At 35.8% G+C, this 16,312-nt stretch overlaps 1 protein-coding gene across 8 annotated transcripts in view; it reads left to right on the top strand.

The window, feature by feature from the left end:
* ASB3 (ankyrin repeat and SOCS box containing 3) overlaps window positions 1-16,312 on the top strand; it is a 131,646-nt gene that overhangs the window by 32,513 nt on the left and 82,821 nt on the right. The window lies entirely within an intron of this gene.

Below are 16,312 nucleotides of genomic sequence, written 5' to 3'. Positions count from 1 at the left end.
CTGGTTTTACTTATTTTCACCTTTCCAAAATAAAAAGGGAAGTGTCCTATTTGAAATAAAAGGTGTGATTTTGTTTGATATATACTATAATCTTTATCTCTTTTCAGTTTTCCTTATTTTGGGCAAACTTTATTATATTACTACATGTTCTTTTATTTGGCCCACAAACTAATAAAATAATTAGTCAAATGTTCATTGTCAATGGAAAAACTAATTGAGTAAGTTAGAAGACAATAACTTAACTTAGCAATGTGACATCTAATCTCAGCTAAGTTCCTACTAGTTCTGTGGAATTCTTGCTTCCATGGAGAGGGAAATATTTTCTGGTACTACCCTATATGATTAGTTTTGTTTTTCCCAGTTAAGACACATTCTTGTTTCCCTCAAACACTAAGAATTATTCATTAAAAAAATCCAAAACATTTCTGTATACATAGCACAACATAAAAAGGATTCTGTATGAAACTATGGATGTTATTAACTAGTGTATGCTTTTAAAAAAAAGGATATAATAAATTCTAAATATTACTTTCAAAACTGACCTGCTTGTCTGTTCTTCTGTCTAAACGTCTTCCTATTCTCTTATGTGCATTAAAATTTTTTTCAATGGCTTTTTTTTTGGGGGGGGTAATCCTCTCTCGTGACCTGTTTGGTTAGTTAAAAACTGAAAGAAGGAAAATAAGCACCTTGTGAACAATAATCAGAGTCAAATAAAACTAACCTACATGGTGACAATGTTCAGAAATATATTTCTATGTACCTTGTATCCATTATCTTTTTATTAGGAGATAACATGTTCAGTATGAATCCTCTGGAGACATAGTCGGTTCTTTCATTCATCAGGTTTCTTAAGTCATTCAAAGTTATTTTTCTTTACAGTGTTGCTGTGCTTGAATATATTGCTCTTCTGCATCAGTTCATACTATCCAGGATTCTCTGAAATTGTTTGTTTTGTCATTTCTTACAGTGCAATATTTCATTATACTTATATCATATTTTGTTCAGCTATTCCCCAAGTGTCTAAGAAGCAATTTAAGGCATCCTCTTAGATTCAGTTCTTTTTTTTTCCCCCTTCTCCACTTTAATTCCCATTCAGGACCAGGAATTTTGTTTTTCTTGGGACTTTTTCCTTTCTGATATTATCCTCCATCTTACCTCTCTCTTCCTTACACCTGGTAATTTCCCTGTGGAGTTTGATATATTTCTACATTAAACTGTTTGTTTATGTGTGTGGGTGTTTGCATAGGCATGTTCAGTGTCCTTTGTTTCAGATAAGATTGCATCCATCTGATGCCCACTTCTCCTTAGTTTGTATGTTCTTTACCCATCCATGCCAAGTATGAGAAATAGCCAAGTTCTTTTTTCTTACTCCTTTCTACACTAGAGTATTTCTCTTACCTTTCCTTCTATTTTTACTCTTTAAACCCTCAGAATGGAATAAATATATCCTTAGGACCTTTATTTTTCATATTTAACTCCTTCAGTACTTTCTGAAAGACACTAAAGTTCTAAGGGGACACTTGTTTCTTCTCTCTGTGTTAGAATATTAGAACTAAATCATCCCAGAGCTCCTTCCAGTTGCTCAAATAAATGACCTCATTAGTTTTCTCTGTACTCTTGTGTTTGTATTTCATAATTTCTATTCAGTTCTGATCTTTTTGTTAGAAGTGCTTGAAAGGCCTCCTTTTTTTTTTAAAGGACATTCCTTCCCCTCCCCCCCAATATTATTCTCGCTTATAATCCTATATCTTTTGTCTTTGGAATATCGTATTATAAGGTCTCTCTCTCTCCTTTTTTTTTTTTTTTTTTGCTTTTTGGAGGGTAATTGGGGTTAAGTGACTTGCCCATGGTCACACAGCTAATTTTTGTGTTAAGTGTCTGAGGCCAGATTTGAACTCAGGTCCTCCTGACTCTAGGGCCAGTGCTGTATTCACTGTGCCACCTAGATGCCCCTACAAGGTCTTTTCTGGTGTGTGGCAGATGTTGCTAGGTCTTATGTGATTCTGTCTGTGGTTCCTTAGTAGTTGAACTCCTTTTTGTATATTTACAACTTTTTTTTCCTTTGACATTAAGCTGTGTTTTGGCCATAATATTTTGGGACTTTACCTTTTAAGGTTTCTTTAAGGAGGTTATAAGTAGTTTCTATATTCACTTTGCTTTCTGGTTCTTATATATCTTGTGACTTCTTGACATATGATGTTCAGGTTTTTCTTTTATTCACAGTTTTCAGGGAGTTCAGTGATTATGAAATCATCGTTATCTTTTTTCTGTTGTTTATAATGTCAGTTATTTTACGTTTTCTTCTATTTTTAAAATCTTTTGAATTTATTCTAATATTCTTCACTCCCTCATGTAGTCATTTATTTCTATTTGGGTTATTCTGGTTTTCAGGGAAACTATTTCTCAAGTAAGTTTACTATTTTCTCTTCTGAACTATTTTATTTTAGTTTCTTTCATCTAGAACTTTTATTTCTTTTAAAAAAAATCTCTTGTTTCATTTCTTTTAGGTATTCATGCAGTCCTTTTAGAAAATCAGTTTTGTTTTTCTTTTGAGTTTTTGCTTACACTTGTTAAGGAGTTAGATCTGCAATAATTTTTTGGTTCACTGACAGACTCCTCTTCCTGAGTTCAAATCTGACCTCAGATGCTTACTAGCTGTGTAAGTCACTTAACCCTGTTTCCAGTTTCATCTGTAAAAAGATCTGAAGAAGGAAATGGCAAATCTCTTCTGTATCTTTGCCAAGAAAACTCCAAAAAGGTTCATGAAGAGTAGAACACGGCTGAAAATGACTAAACAACTTTTTATGTTTAGGTGTTTATGTAGTAGGTGTTTCTTTTGTTTTGTTTTACTCACCTCTTTAGCTTTAGTTCCTTAACTGAGGCATTATATCAGGGCAAGACTCTGTCTCCTGAAGTTCTATTAGGAGTGTGATTGGCTCTACTTGATCTTGCCTCCAGCCCCTTGTGGTCTTTGAGATCTGGATCTTCAGGGCCCTTCCTGGTATCTCATGTCTCAGGAACTGGGTTAGGGAATTGAAAGCCTCTGGCCCTGGGGTGTTCTGATTTGAGTGCTTCTATGCCATATTGGTAACTGTTGCTTCCTTGACCCCCCCAAGGACTCCATCCTGGGGCTTTCTGACTCCTCTGGTTCATTCTTAGGGGACCTCTCTAATCTTGTTGCTTTGGGACCCTGGTCAGGTGAGAGATAAGGCATGCCTGTGTTTACACTGGTTTAGCTTGTGACACACTTTTCTATTGCCCAAGGGTTTCCTGTTGACTTTTTGTGCAAATCTAGGGTGAAAAAAATCACTTAGTATACCCTCTCATTTGATTTCTTGATTATTATTTGTTCTGGGGCAAATTTCAGGTTTTTGCTGGATGGAGTAGACATGTGGTGACTGGTCAGTCTGTCTACAGTCAGGTAGCCCCCTTGACTAGAAGTCACCCCTTCTCTCATCATAAAAAAGGTAAACAGGCTTACTCTTTACACTCCATATTTTGTCCCTAAGCATGCACTGTAGCCTGAGTGCTTTTGTTTATACTGTTCCTATGATTGTTAAGCCCTGCTTCCTTCTCTATGTTGAATTTAGTAATCCTATTTTTAAAAAGTTATTTTAAAAAGTTTTGTAACGTATTTTTTATACTAGTCATTTCCCCCCATTCACTTAAAAAAAACCAACCCAAAAATATATAAGCAGCTGTACCTTCTGATACAATGACTGTAATAAACAGATAATGTAATATTTTAGACTTGTACCATGTGACCTTGGGCAAATCACTTGACCCCAATTGCTCTGCCTTCCCCCCTCCAAAAAAAAAGCATGAAAAAAAAAAGAAGTTAACTTTTTGGGGCGGCTAGGTGGCATAGTGAATAGAACACCAGCCCTGGAGTCAGGAGGACCTGAGTTCAAATTTGGCCTCAGACACTTGACACACTTATTAGCTGTATGATTTTGGGCAAGTCACTTAACCCCAATTGCCCTCCAAAAAGCAAAAAAAAAAATTTAGACTAGTAGTTCGCCTCCTCAAGAGAGGAAGGAAAGGTTTATAGATATAGTTCATGTCATTTTTCTTATATATATATATACACATATCTATGTTTGTATTTTGTATATATACACATATGTTCATGTACATATGTGTGTGTATCTATATACACACACATTTCTTTCCATTTAAAATTTTTTTACGCTGAACTTGAACACTAAGCAAAATGAGTTACTATATACAGTGTGAATAGGAGAGGTTTGTAAATGAAATTACAGATGTCTGTTATATAGAGCTTGCTTTTCTTCCTAAGTATATAATAAATTCATTATGTGACTTTCAGAATCATCCTGCTTTTTCTGTGATTCCTTCTGACCTTCCTTTTGTTCTTTTCTCATTTTTGGGGGGATGGAAGAATATTCATCTCTGTTCCCTTGCTCAATCTACCTTCTTTTTCATTTGAAAAAAAAAAAGAAAAAAATTTGGAACAAATATTCAAAGTCAAGCAAAACAAATTCCTGGATTGTACATATTAAAAATGTATCTCATTCTGCATCTTACATCTTTCACCTCTGTTAGGAGATAACATACTTCATTATTGGTATTTTGGAATTGTAATTGGTCATTTTATTGATTGAGATTCTTTAGTCTTTCAGAGTTATTTTTATTTGCACTATTGTTATTATATACATTATTCCCTTGATTCTGCTCACGTCACTCTGTATCAGTTCATTCAAATCTTAAGTGTCTCTGAAATTGTCTCATTAATAATTTCTTAAGGCACAATAATATTCTATTCATAAAGCATAATTTTTAAAGCCATTCCTCAGTACATTTATCTGAGATTATATGACTGTAGTCAAGACTGAAGGACAAGCCAAGAAGCTGTTAGAATTAATGGAAAACTGGGAGACTCCCAAATGGGAGTTTGCTAATGCACCATGCACACACTTTTCTTGGCATTATTGTTGGTCTTATAGGTCCTGATTAAGGTGTCAATTTCATAAAGCAAAGCTTCTTTAAATTTTAGTGTAGTATCTAATGTCAAACAGATTTTTATAGGAATACTAAAAATAGTTCCTTGAACAAGGGTTCTCATGTTTACCTTTTGTAACTTGTGGCTGATGTTATAATTGCCTATCAGGCTTTAATTAGCCATTTAAACATACAATTTCTGCACTTTCCCAACTGAAAGTGAACTCTCCCTTTTAGGATTTCTATAGACTCTAGAAAGATTCAAAGTACTCCATCACATTCAACAGTCAGTTTGTTGTGTCATACCCTTTTCTGTATAGGACATATTCCCCATGTTAGATTTCAAGTTCCTTGAGGAAAGAAATGATTATTTTTCATCTTTATATCCTGTGTTTGATAATAGGCTTCTTGCATATAGTGACGTAATAAACACTGCCTTGGGTTAAATTATTGCAGTGTCTTCTATAGGAGCATTTAGGTGGCACAGTGGATAGAGTATGGGGCCCAGAATCAAAAAGACCTGAATTCAAATTTGACCTCAGATACTTACTAGGTGTATGACCTAGGGCAAATCACTTAACCTCTGTTTGTCTCAGTTCCATCAATTGGAAAATGGCAATAATAATAGAATCTACCTCCCAGGGCTGTTGTGAGGATCAGATGAGATAATATTTGCAAAGCACTTAGCATAGGTGGTTCCTGGTACATATTAAGTATTTAATAAATGCTTATTTTCTTTCATTTCTATAGTCATCTGGTTTTTAGGCCTACACAAATAGAGGACCTGGAAACTTGAGCTGGAATTATTAGAATAACTAGAATTATTTTGGTTCACCATCTTTTCAGTTTTGTGTTAGATCTCAATTCTTTCTTGAGAGCTGTTTATGTTTCTTATGGGGTTGTGGAACCTGGACCCCAAAAAGCCCTAAGACCATGTCTAAGTCACTCCCACTCCCATGAGAAAATTCTCTTTGTTACAGGCACAGAGTTGACCCTGTAATTCCTCAGATAAAAGCTATCAGTGCAGAGTGCTGACTAAAAGACTCTTTCCCAGGGTGCCTGCCCAAGGTCTATGCCTTTAGCAACTAAACAAAACTCTTTTCTTCCTCAATGTCTGGTGTCAACAAAGTTTTCTCTGTGGACTCCACGAATTTTCCTGTCCTTAGATCACTGACTCCTGCTTCCAAATACACTTGGACACCTTGCATTACCTAATTAGCATCCTTAATATTCCTTTTCCTTCCCCTTTTCCATATAGGTTTTAGATTCACCCCATTAAATTGCAGGTTCCCCAAAGGAGTTTCACTGGCTATTATTGACGTTATAATAAACCTTGCCATTTGACTAAGAGAAAGCTTGAGTGTGTGAATTCGTTCCAGGCAACTCTGCCTCGGCATTCTTGGGGTCCCAGCACCCCAACCTCTTCATTTCAGCCTATTTCATTTAAAAAATGTCATTCTTGGATTTTTCTGAATCAGAAACTTGATTTTTCTATATTTTTGTTTGTTTGTTTAGCTGTTTGTAGTTAAAATACCTTCTCATATTATGGAAGTCTGATATAGTGGGACTGAGAGATTTCATGAAAAGTGAGGCAAGTATCATGTAATTTTAGAGAATAGAAATAGCTTCAGGGAATTGGGGTACAAGATGGTACTCAGCTACAATCACCTTGGGTGCACAAGCAATTTTAAATTTCCACAGCTAAAATCTATTTAGCTTAACATTAGCCACTTAAAATTAATTTAGAGAATGTCTTAGAAATGTTTTTATTTTGGAAAATACTGTAGCCTAACATATTATGTTCTTATCATAACACTGCAGGGTTATGTTGGCAAAAATTGCAAAAAGATTTGATGGGTTTTTAAAAAAATTTGTTAATCACAAAATTTAACTTTTTTTTTTTTTTTAAAAGCAATCGGGGTTAAGTAACTTGCTCAAGGTTACACGGCCAGGTGTTTCTGGGTGGGTGCTAAGTGTTTGAGCCCGGGATTTGATCTCCAGGCCATCCCCAAAACTGGAGCTGGTGCTTTTACTTGCTGTGCTACCTGGCCGCCCCATGAAATTTAACTTTTAAAAAACTGACCTTTGATTTCATTAGTGTTGGAAACTCTTAGGTGAAGATTCTCCCTCTACCAATTTGGATCTGCACCTGCCCTTTCCACTTGTACTTTTAGAGTTGACCATGAAAGTGATTTGCTCTGGGTTATGCAACATGTATGTAGCAGAGATGGGAGTTGAACCCAAGATATCCTGACTCCAAAGCCAGGTCTCTATACATTAGATCTCTTTCTTTTAACTGCAGTTGTTCTGGGTTTGCTTATTTTGTTTAAAAATGTTTATTGATGATTTTTGTTTTTTACACCACATTTTCTTCTCAAAATACACTATCCACAGAATCTTCCTTAACAGAAAAATAGTTAATTTGTTATGTGCTACATTCTTCAGTCTGTCTTACCAAGCATTTTAAATGTAATTTTTCTTTATTTAAAAAAAATTATTGAGGCCTTTCATTTTTGTACCATAATCATTTCCCCTTAATTGATCTTCTTCAAATTCATTTATGAAACAAAAACAAAATACTTTTAAACCAAACCAACAGATATAGTGATACCATTTGATAGTCTATGTTATATTCCACATCTGTAGTCCCTCATCCTCTCTGCTGAGGGAAGGCAGATTTGTTTTGTCATCAATTATCTGGGACTGAGATTGGTATTTACTGTTTTTTTTTTTTTTTTGGAGGCAGTTGGGCTTGAGTGACTTGCCCATCGTTACACAGCTAGTAAGTGTCTGATCTGAGGCTGGGTTTGAACTCAGATCCTTCTGACTCCAGGGCTGGTATTCTATCCATCGTGCTGTCTAGCTGCCCAGGTGTTTCCTATTAAAAGTGTTATTTTCATATGTTATTGTAATCGTTGTAGATATTTTTTCCTAATTTTGCTTGTTTTGCTTCATTTCTGTTCATTACAAATCTTCCCATATTTCTTTGAATTCTCCATTTTCTTGATTAAAAATAGATTTTTATTTATATCTGATCTTTTTACATCACCTACATTTCTCTCTGTATCCTTCATTCTCTCTTTTATTTTTTCAAATTTTTAATTTATTTATTTTTAGTTTTCAACGTTCATTTCCACAAGATTTTGAGTTACAATTTTTTCTCTCCCCATCTTTCTTCTACCCCCACCCCAAAATAGCAGGCCTACTGAATACCACTTCCCCCAATCTATTCTCTCTTATATCCTCCCCCTTCATCCCCCTAACTTTTTAGTAGGGCAAGATGGGTTTCTATACCCCAGTACTGTATATTTTATTTCCCAGTTGCATATGAAAAAACAATTTTTAAACATTTGTTTTTTAAACTTTGAGTTCCAGATTTTTTCCCCTTCTTTCCTCCTCACTCACCCCCACTGGGAAGATAAGTAATTCAATATATATTATACATGTGTAGTTACCCAAATCATATCCATAGTAGTTATATTGTGAAAAACTAACTATATTTCCCTCCATCCTATCCCACCCCCCACTTATTCTATTTTCTCCTTTGACCCTATCCCTTTTCAAAAATATTTGCTTCTAACTACCCTCTCCTCTAATCTGCCCTCCCTTCTATCCTCCCCCCTTTTATCCCCTACCCCCATATTATTCTGTAGGGTAAGATACCCAATTGAGTGTGTATGTTATTTCCTCCTTAGGCCTAATTCGATGAGAATCAGGTTGTCCCATTCCTTTCCTGCCCTTCCCCTCCATTATAACAGTTTTCTCTTGCCTCTTTTATATGACATAATTTACCCTAATCTATCACTGCCTTTCTCCTTCTCCCAATAAATTCCTCTCTCACCTCTTAATTTTATTTTTTAGATATCATCCCTTCATATTCAACTAATCCTGTGCCCTCTGTCTATGTATACATGAACATACAAATGCCCACACTCACATATATATATATATTTATATACACATACATCCTCCTATACATATGTGACATCTCTTTCCATCACGAGTCTTTTGGAGTTGTCTTATAACCCTGCATTACTGAGAAGAGTCCAGTCTATCAAAGTTGGCCGTCTCACATACGTTGTGTCTGTAATTGTGTACACATCTCTTTTGGTTCTGCTCTTCTCATTCAGCCATCAGTTCATATAAGCCTCTCCAGGTAAGTATGAAGTCCATCTGCTCCTCATTTCTTATAGCACAATAGTATTCCATTACATTCACATACCACAACTTGTTTAGCCATTCCCCAATTGATGGTCATCCCCTTAATTTCCAATTCTTTGCCACCACAGAAAGTGTTGCTATAAATATTTTTGTGCATATGGGTCTTCCTCCCACTTCTATGATCTCTTTGGGATACAACCCTAGAAGTGGTATTTCTGGGTTAAAGCATATGAAATTATTTGTAGCCCTTTGGGCATAGTTCCAGATTGCTCTACAGAATGGTTGAATCAGTTCACAGCTCTACCAACAATGTATTAGAGTTCCAATTTTTCCACATCCTCTCTAGCATTTGTCTTTTTCCTGTTTTGTGTAGACTCTTTTTTTGATCACGCCTTTCAGGTAGACCAATAATTTTTAAATTATCTCTCCTGGATCTATTTTCCAGGTCAGTGGTTTTTCCAAAGAGATATTTCACATTGCCTTCTATTTTTTCATTTGTTTGGATCTTTTTTATAGTATCTTGATTTCTCATAAAGTCATTAGCTTCCATTTGCTCCAGTCTAATTTTGAAGGAGTTACTCTCTTCAGTGACTTTTTGAAATTCCTTTTCCATTTGACAAATTTGACTTTTTAAAGCATTCTTCTCCCAATTGGCTTTTTGGGCCTCTTTTGCCATTTGAGTTAGTCTATTTTTTAAGGTGTTATTTTCTCCAGTGTATTTTTGAGTCTCCTTTAGCAGGCTATTGACTCACTTTTCATGATTTTCTTCCATCATTCTCATTTCTCTTCCCAATTTTTCCTCCACTTTCTCTTACTTGATTTTCAAAATCCTTCTTGAGCTCCTCCATGGCCTGTAAACAATTCATATTTTTCTTGGAGGTTTTTGATGCAGGAGTTCTGACTTCAATGTTTTTCTCCTGCTCTATGCCTTAATCCTTTTTGTCCCCCAAAAAAGATTCTATCGTCTGTTTGTGGTTCTGTTGCTTGTTCATATTGACAGCCAATTACTTGACTTTTGAGCTCTTTACCACAGTAGAACTCTGCTTCCAGAATGGAGAGAGCTATGTCCCAAATCTTTGGGGTTTTTGTGGCTGCTGGAGCTATTAGATGGGTACCCTCTCTACAGCCTCCATATGCTCTGAGAGCTCACTGCTCACACAACCTAGGACCACCACCCAAGACCGAAATCCAGATCCAAGCAGATCAAAGCAAAAGCAATTACCCTCTGAATGGTTGCTTGGTTCTCCTACAATCTGAAGGCCAGGAGCACTGGAAGCATCCACAAGGCAGCGGCTGCAGCCACCGCACCTCCTCCACTTCTTGCTCCTGGGGTCAGCAGCTGGACTGTGCTCCCCCTGTTCCCAACAAAGTTCCACACTGACCTTTTACTTTGTCTTTGGCATTTGTGGATTGAGAAGTGTGGAAATTGCTACAGCTGCTGGTGATTTACTCTTTTGAAGTTTACTCCAGCTGTTGCTGCTGGTCAGGGCCACCCTGGGGCTAAAACTGAGGCTCAGGCAGGATTGCCTTTGGCTCCCAGTGTTCTGTGATGGACCCTTCCTGTTAGCCTGCTGGGCTTCCTTCCATGGGAGATTTGTTTCTCTCTGTCACTTTGTGGGTTCTGTAGCTCTAAAGTTTGTTTAGAGTAATTTTTTACATGTTCTTGGCTCTGCCCCTCCTTGCTCTCTTTTATTTTGTTTTTGTTTTTTGTGTTTGCTTTTTGGAAGGCAGTTGGGATTAAGTGACTTGCCCAAGGTCACCCGGCTAGTTTTTGTGTTGTTTCTGAGGCTGGATTTGAACTCAGGTCCTCCTGACTCCAGGGCTGGTGCTTTATTAACTGCACCACCTACCTGCCCTTCCTTGCCCTCTTTTAGAGAGCCATTCCTTATAACCAAGACTTTATTAAAAAATAAAAAGAGGAAGAGCAAAAATTCAGTAGAATCAATCAGTATTTCAGAACAATATGACAGTATTTTTAATATTCCACAGTACACCCATGAAATCCTTATTTTATCATTTCTTAAGGCATAATAATTAAAAAAAAATTAACTTCTTAAAAACCCTTTGGAATTTTGATAAATGTGGCTTTCATGCTTTTCCACCCTGAGGAGTTACTAGATACTTTGTTCCTCACAGTAGTTGAGAATGCATTTTTTCCTCCCATTTCTTTCTATCATCATCAAAAATGACTATTCTGAAATTATGTAATTTCTTCTATAAATTCCATTTTACAGATTCTTCTTACTGTTTCATGTAGAGAAAAGATAGGGCTGAAATTTTATATTCTTTGAAAATTATTGTCTCAAGAAGCTTAAAAATTCTCAGACCCATAGATGGTCACAGCTGGAAGAGACCTTAGAGTACATCTAAGCCAACCACCTTTATTTTGTATGCAAGAATATGGAGGCCCAAAGGATGAAGTCATTTGCCCAAAGTCACATACCTTCAGTGAGGATTTGAATTAAAATCTGTTATATACTTAGAGACAACATCTCTTTTTACTATACTTGACTGATATTTTTATCTTTCTCTCCTTCCTTTATTTTCTGATTTTTAATATATTTTTTTCAATTTATTTTGGATATATTTTCTTTGATTTTGTCCCCTACTTTAATAACTCCACCACAGGAAGCTCCTCGGCTATGTATCTCCTATTTCTTTTGAATCACTTCATAACACCCAATATAGTGCTCAGCATATAATGGATATTAAGTAAAAAAAGCTATTGGCTGATTAAACTACTAACAGTAATGAGGAGGGAATCTATATCTGATTTTCAACAGTAATTCCAAATAAACATTCTTTTCTTTGTTAAGTAGTGTTTTATATTCAATGTTAGACAAAGCCAAATCCTGACCTAAAGGGTATGTTGCTGGACTTGGTCTTATTTGTAGGGAGATTTAAGGGATTTTAGTACCAAAGCTTTTACCATTGGGAATTTATTTGGTTCTTATAGGTTTTAATTTCTTTAAGAGCCCCTTATCAAAATGCATATGATGATTGATGCATGGGATAACACTTTTAAAGACTCACATTATTTTGTCAGATTAATTTCTAATAGAGAAAGATAGCTGAGAGTGATGCTTTTTAGGAATGAGGCTTCAGAGCAGAGATAGGGATGCCTGGAAGGTGACATAAAGTTGTAGGATGCAGATCTGGAATGAATTGTAGAGATCATCTTATCATTCCTCCTAACTCCTTGGACACTCCTAGAGTTTCCAGGTTCTTTTCACTAGATCCCTGAAAAGCAATTAAAATGTTGTTTTTGTATTACTTGGTTGATATTTGACACGTCAAGTTATTACTTACTAGACTAAAATTTCCTGGGGACGCATGAAGCACAGAATATTTCTGCAAAGTGTATATATAATTTGAATATTGATTAGACAGTTATAAATGTAGCTAGAAATGTTAAAATTTATACCAATAATTCTCAAACATTTTTATATGTACAGAATCTTTAATTTAAAACAAAATCCAGTAGGAATCCCTCCAATAAAATCTCTCAAAATGATTTACTTTTAAATATATTTACTATGAGTGATACAAAATAAGGATGCTGAAAAGAAAACAACAAAAACTGTTGAATATTAAAACTTTATTCAGCTTACTTTCCAAATCACACAAGCATTGAAACTCCCTTTCATCTTCATTTCATACTCAATGTTTAGAATACAACAAAGGACTTAAATAAGAATCAGATCGATTTATCTCAACCAAGAATCTTTCATGGGAGAAGAAGAATAGAGGATGAGTATAAGGACATGGAAGTTCACCCTAAGTCAGTACAGAATTGGAGGAGATCCTTCCCTTAATAGCAGCTCAAAACGTAAATTACATGTGTATGTGTGTATTTTCCTGGTTAGTGAATAGAACAGAATATTTGAATTTGGGGCATCAGGAGAACCTTGAATTTTTGATCACTTACTTATGAGACATGTAATGAGTAGAATATGAAGAAAAGAATATAGAAAAAATCAAAATGATGAAAGAGGGTTGAGTTTAGGGGGAAAGGTGAAAGGTAAGTACCTACAGGAGGGGTTTGAAGATTTGAGGCAGCTAAAAGAAAAGATAATAGCAGGAACCTATTTGTGACAGAGGGGAAATGAGTTGTTTTAGAGCAAGATAGAGTTCTTATTCTTTTCTGTGTCATGGACCTTAGGGGGACAGTCTGGTGAAGCCAGTGGACTCCTTGTGGCAGGTGAAAGATGAAATGACTGAGGAAACAAAGGTTCAGTCTTCCAAGCATATCAATTTATTAAGCAATGGATGCCAATTTCCCAAAAAAATCAAGACAGCTTAGGGATATACTCTGGATACAGAGGGAGATAGACTTTTATACATTAAAAAATAATCAAAGACAATTAGTTAAAGGAAACAACATAACATTAGGTAATTTGATTTCTAATTAGATAAAAAATTAGGAATTTTCCAAATTGGGAGGAGAACAAATAGGTATAATTCCCCAAATTCAGAAAAGGAGGTATCCCACTCCTTCCAAGTGACTGTAAACAAACAAAGGAACATGAAAACAATACAGGGCCAATTTTCAGATAAGATACATGAGTTGCTTGAGATATACAATTTTGAGAAAACTTCTCTCATCAATCTTTGCATCTGGCTGAGTCAGTGTAACCTAGGTCTTTGGTTAAGGGTCTCTAAATAGCAGGTAGAGGTGGTTCAGCTTCCCAACCATGCAGGGGCAGATTCAAACAAGGCAGTGAGGTGTTCTCTCAATTCCGGCAATTAAATAAACTTTTTTCACAAGACAGAGTTTAGACTAGACCCATAATTGAATAGAAAAGGAACTAAGAACTCCAGAATTGAGTCACAAAATGGAATCAGTGTAGTTCACTCAATTTCCACAATTAACCACTTACTGTTCTAATCCCCTCAATTCCCTCACTATTCTCTGAATAATGTTTTTAAATGCAAAAAATAAAATATATACTACAAATGAAATTAATTATTTTGAAATAAAGTTATTAAGAAAAACAAAGTAAAAATAAATTCAAAGACCCTGTGTTAAGAACTCATGCTGTAGTACATATAGAGGCAGGTGCTAAAGAGTGAAAATTTTAGGAAGTTCTTCTGAACTTAAGTTCCTCTGAAGCTTAGGAGCTTCTGTCTCTGCCTCTATCCAGTCTTTCTAAGTTTACTTGAAAGTATACGTGTATTGCAGGGAGGAGAGGCTTTATATTTCTTCCTGATAGCCACTTCTTACTTTATGTTCCTTGGTTGTATTGCCAAAATTTAATCTGGGGCTAGAGTAGGGAATCAAATAAGAGGTAGTGTTGGTGCTGTTTTGGTGTAGTTTGTTCCTGTTGATGTGCTTAAACCAGGCCCATGCAACTCAACTCAACTTTCTTTGCTCAGCCAACAACAACTTTGATGAAAGTAATTGTTGTCTCCTCTGGGATAATTCTCCCATCTTCCACTTTCACTGGAAGATTGGCTCCCAAGAGGGTGACTGATTACTCACTTTAGAATTCTAGAGCTAATATTTAGGAATTATCATTTTCTGTTTTTGTTATCTTTGCCAATCTGATGAATGTAAGGTAGAACTTCAGAATTAACTTTAATTTGCATTTTTTGAATTATTAGTGATTTGGAGTATTTTTTCATATTGTTGTTAATGATGTAGATTCCTTACTTTGACAACTGCCTGTTCATACTCTGACCACTTGGCAGTTTTAGAATGGGAGCACAGCTTTCCTCTAGAGCACACCCTTCCTGTGAGTGGACCCCTGTCTCTGTGCTCCCCAACTTAGTGACTGTTATATGAGTCATACTCTTATGTTGGTGTATGTGCCTGAGTTGTATATTGGGTTCCCTTTTCTGTCTCTACTTTCACCTTCTCCTCATTACTTGTAATAAAACTTTGCATTAAACAGATTCCCATTGTTTAACATGTTATTCTTAGCATCTGAACTCATTAAGGGATTGTTTTCCCTGACATCTCTGCCTGACCCATGAGTTTAGACATAAATTGAGTACCTGGACAAGGACTTAATTTGTTTATAGCTGCACCTGTGCTGGGGGAACATAGTGCTGTGAGTCAAGTTGTAGAAAGCAGGGATCAACAGAGTATGATGGGTGAAATCTGAAATAACTGAGGGGAAAGAAAAAGGGTTAGACATAACAGTTTGTTAAGTAATGCTTGTCAATTGCTTAACAAATCAATACCAGGCCTCCTCAGCTTGGCACTTGGACAGGAGGAGATAGATTTTTAGGCATTAAAAAGAAACAATTAATAGTGTATGAACCAGGTTACAAGATTAGTAATCTAATTGCTGTTTGGAGGAAAGATTAGGGACTTTCCAAGTTGGGAGGGGAAGAATGAACAGGTACAATTACCTGAAATCAGGAAAAAAGATGTCTCATTCTCCCTCAAGAGCCTGCAAACAAACAAAGTAACATGGAAACAAAAACTGACAAGTACAGGGCCAGTTTTCAGATAAGACATTTGGGTTGCTTGAGATGTATAATTGTGAGAACACTCCTCGTATCAGTCTTTGGATCTGATTGAGTTTCTGGTTAGCATAACCTAGGTCCTTAGTTGAGTCTATAAGCAGAAGGTAAAGGTGGTTCAGCTTCCCAGCCACTCAGGGGTAGGTTCAAACAATGCAATAAAGTTTTCTCATAATTCCTATAATTGAATAAAAAGGTAACTGAGGTAGCTCCAGAATTGAGTCACAAGATGAAGTCATTGTGGTTCATTCTATTTCCACAATTTCCTCAAGGAGAAGCCTTTCTCTTCCCAGAGGGGACTCCTTTATGCCAGAGGACTGTCACAAAGCAAGATAGTATTGTCATTTTTATTATATCGGCTCCTTTTACCCATGAACAATTTAGGCCAGTATTTATTTTCATAAGAGTATTTTATAGTTATATAATTTTTGTGTGTGCCTTAGGGAATTTCTCTCTTTTCCTATTGAATTCTATTGGTAATATAAAGAAATGCTGATGTTTTATATGGATTTATTTATATCCTCAACTTTTCTAAAGTTATTGTTTCATTTTTTATTGACTCTATAGAGTTCTTTAAGTAAATCATCCTATCATCTACAAAACCATAACTTTGTTTCTTCTTTGCCTGTTTTTGATCATTTCCTTTCTTTTCTTTCTTTCTTTCTTTCTTTCTTCCTTCCTTCCTTCCTTCCTTCCTTCCTTCCTTCCTTCCTTCCTT

This window comes from Petaurus breviceps, unplaced genomic scaffold, assembly GCF_028583685.1.
Source record: "Petaurus breviceps papuanus isolate PSGF00001 unplaced genomic scaffold, PetGlider_PUasm1.0 90842, whole genome shotgun sequence".
Taxonomy (NCBI): domain Eukaryota; kingdom Metazoa; phylum Chordata; class Mammalia; order Diprotodontia; family Petauridae; genus Petaurus; species Petaurus breviceps.
This window is presented reverse-complemented; position numbering and strand designations above follow the sequence as displayed.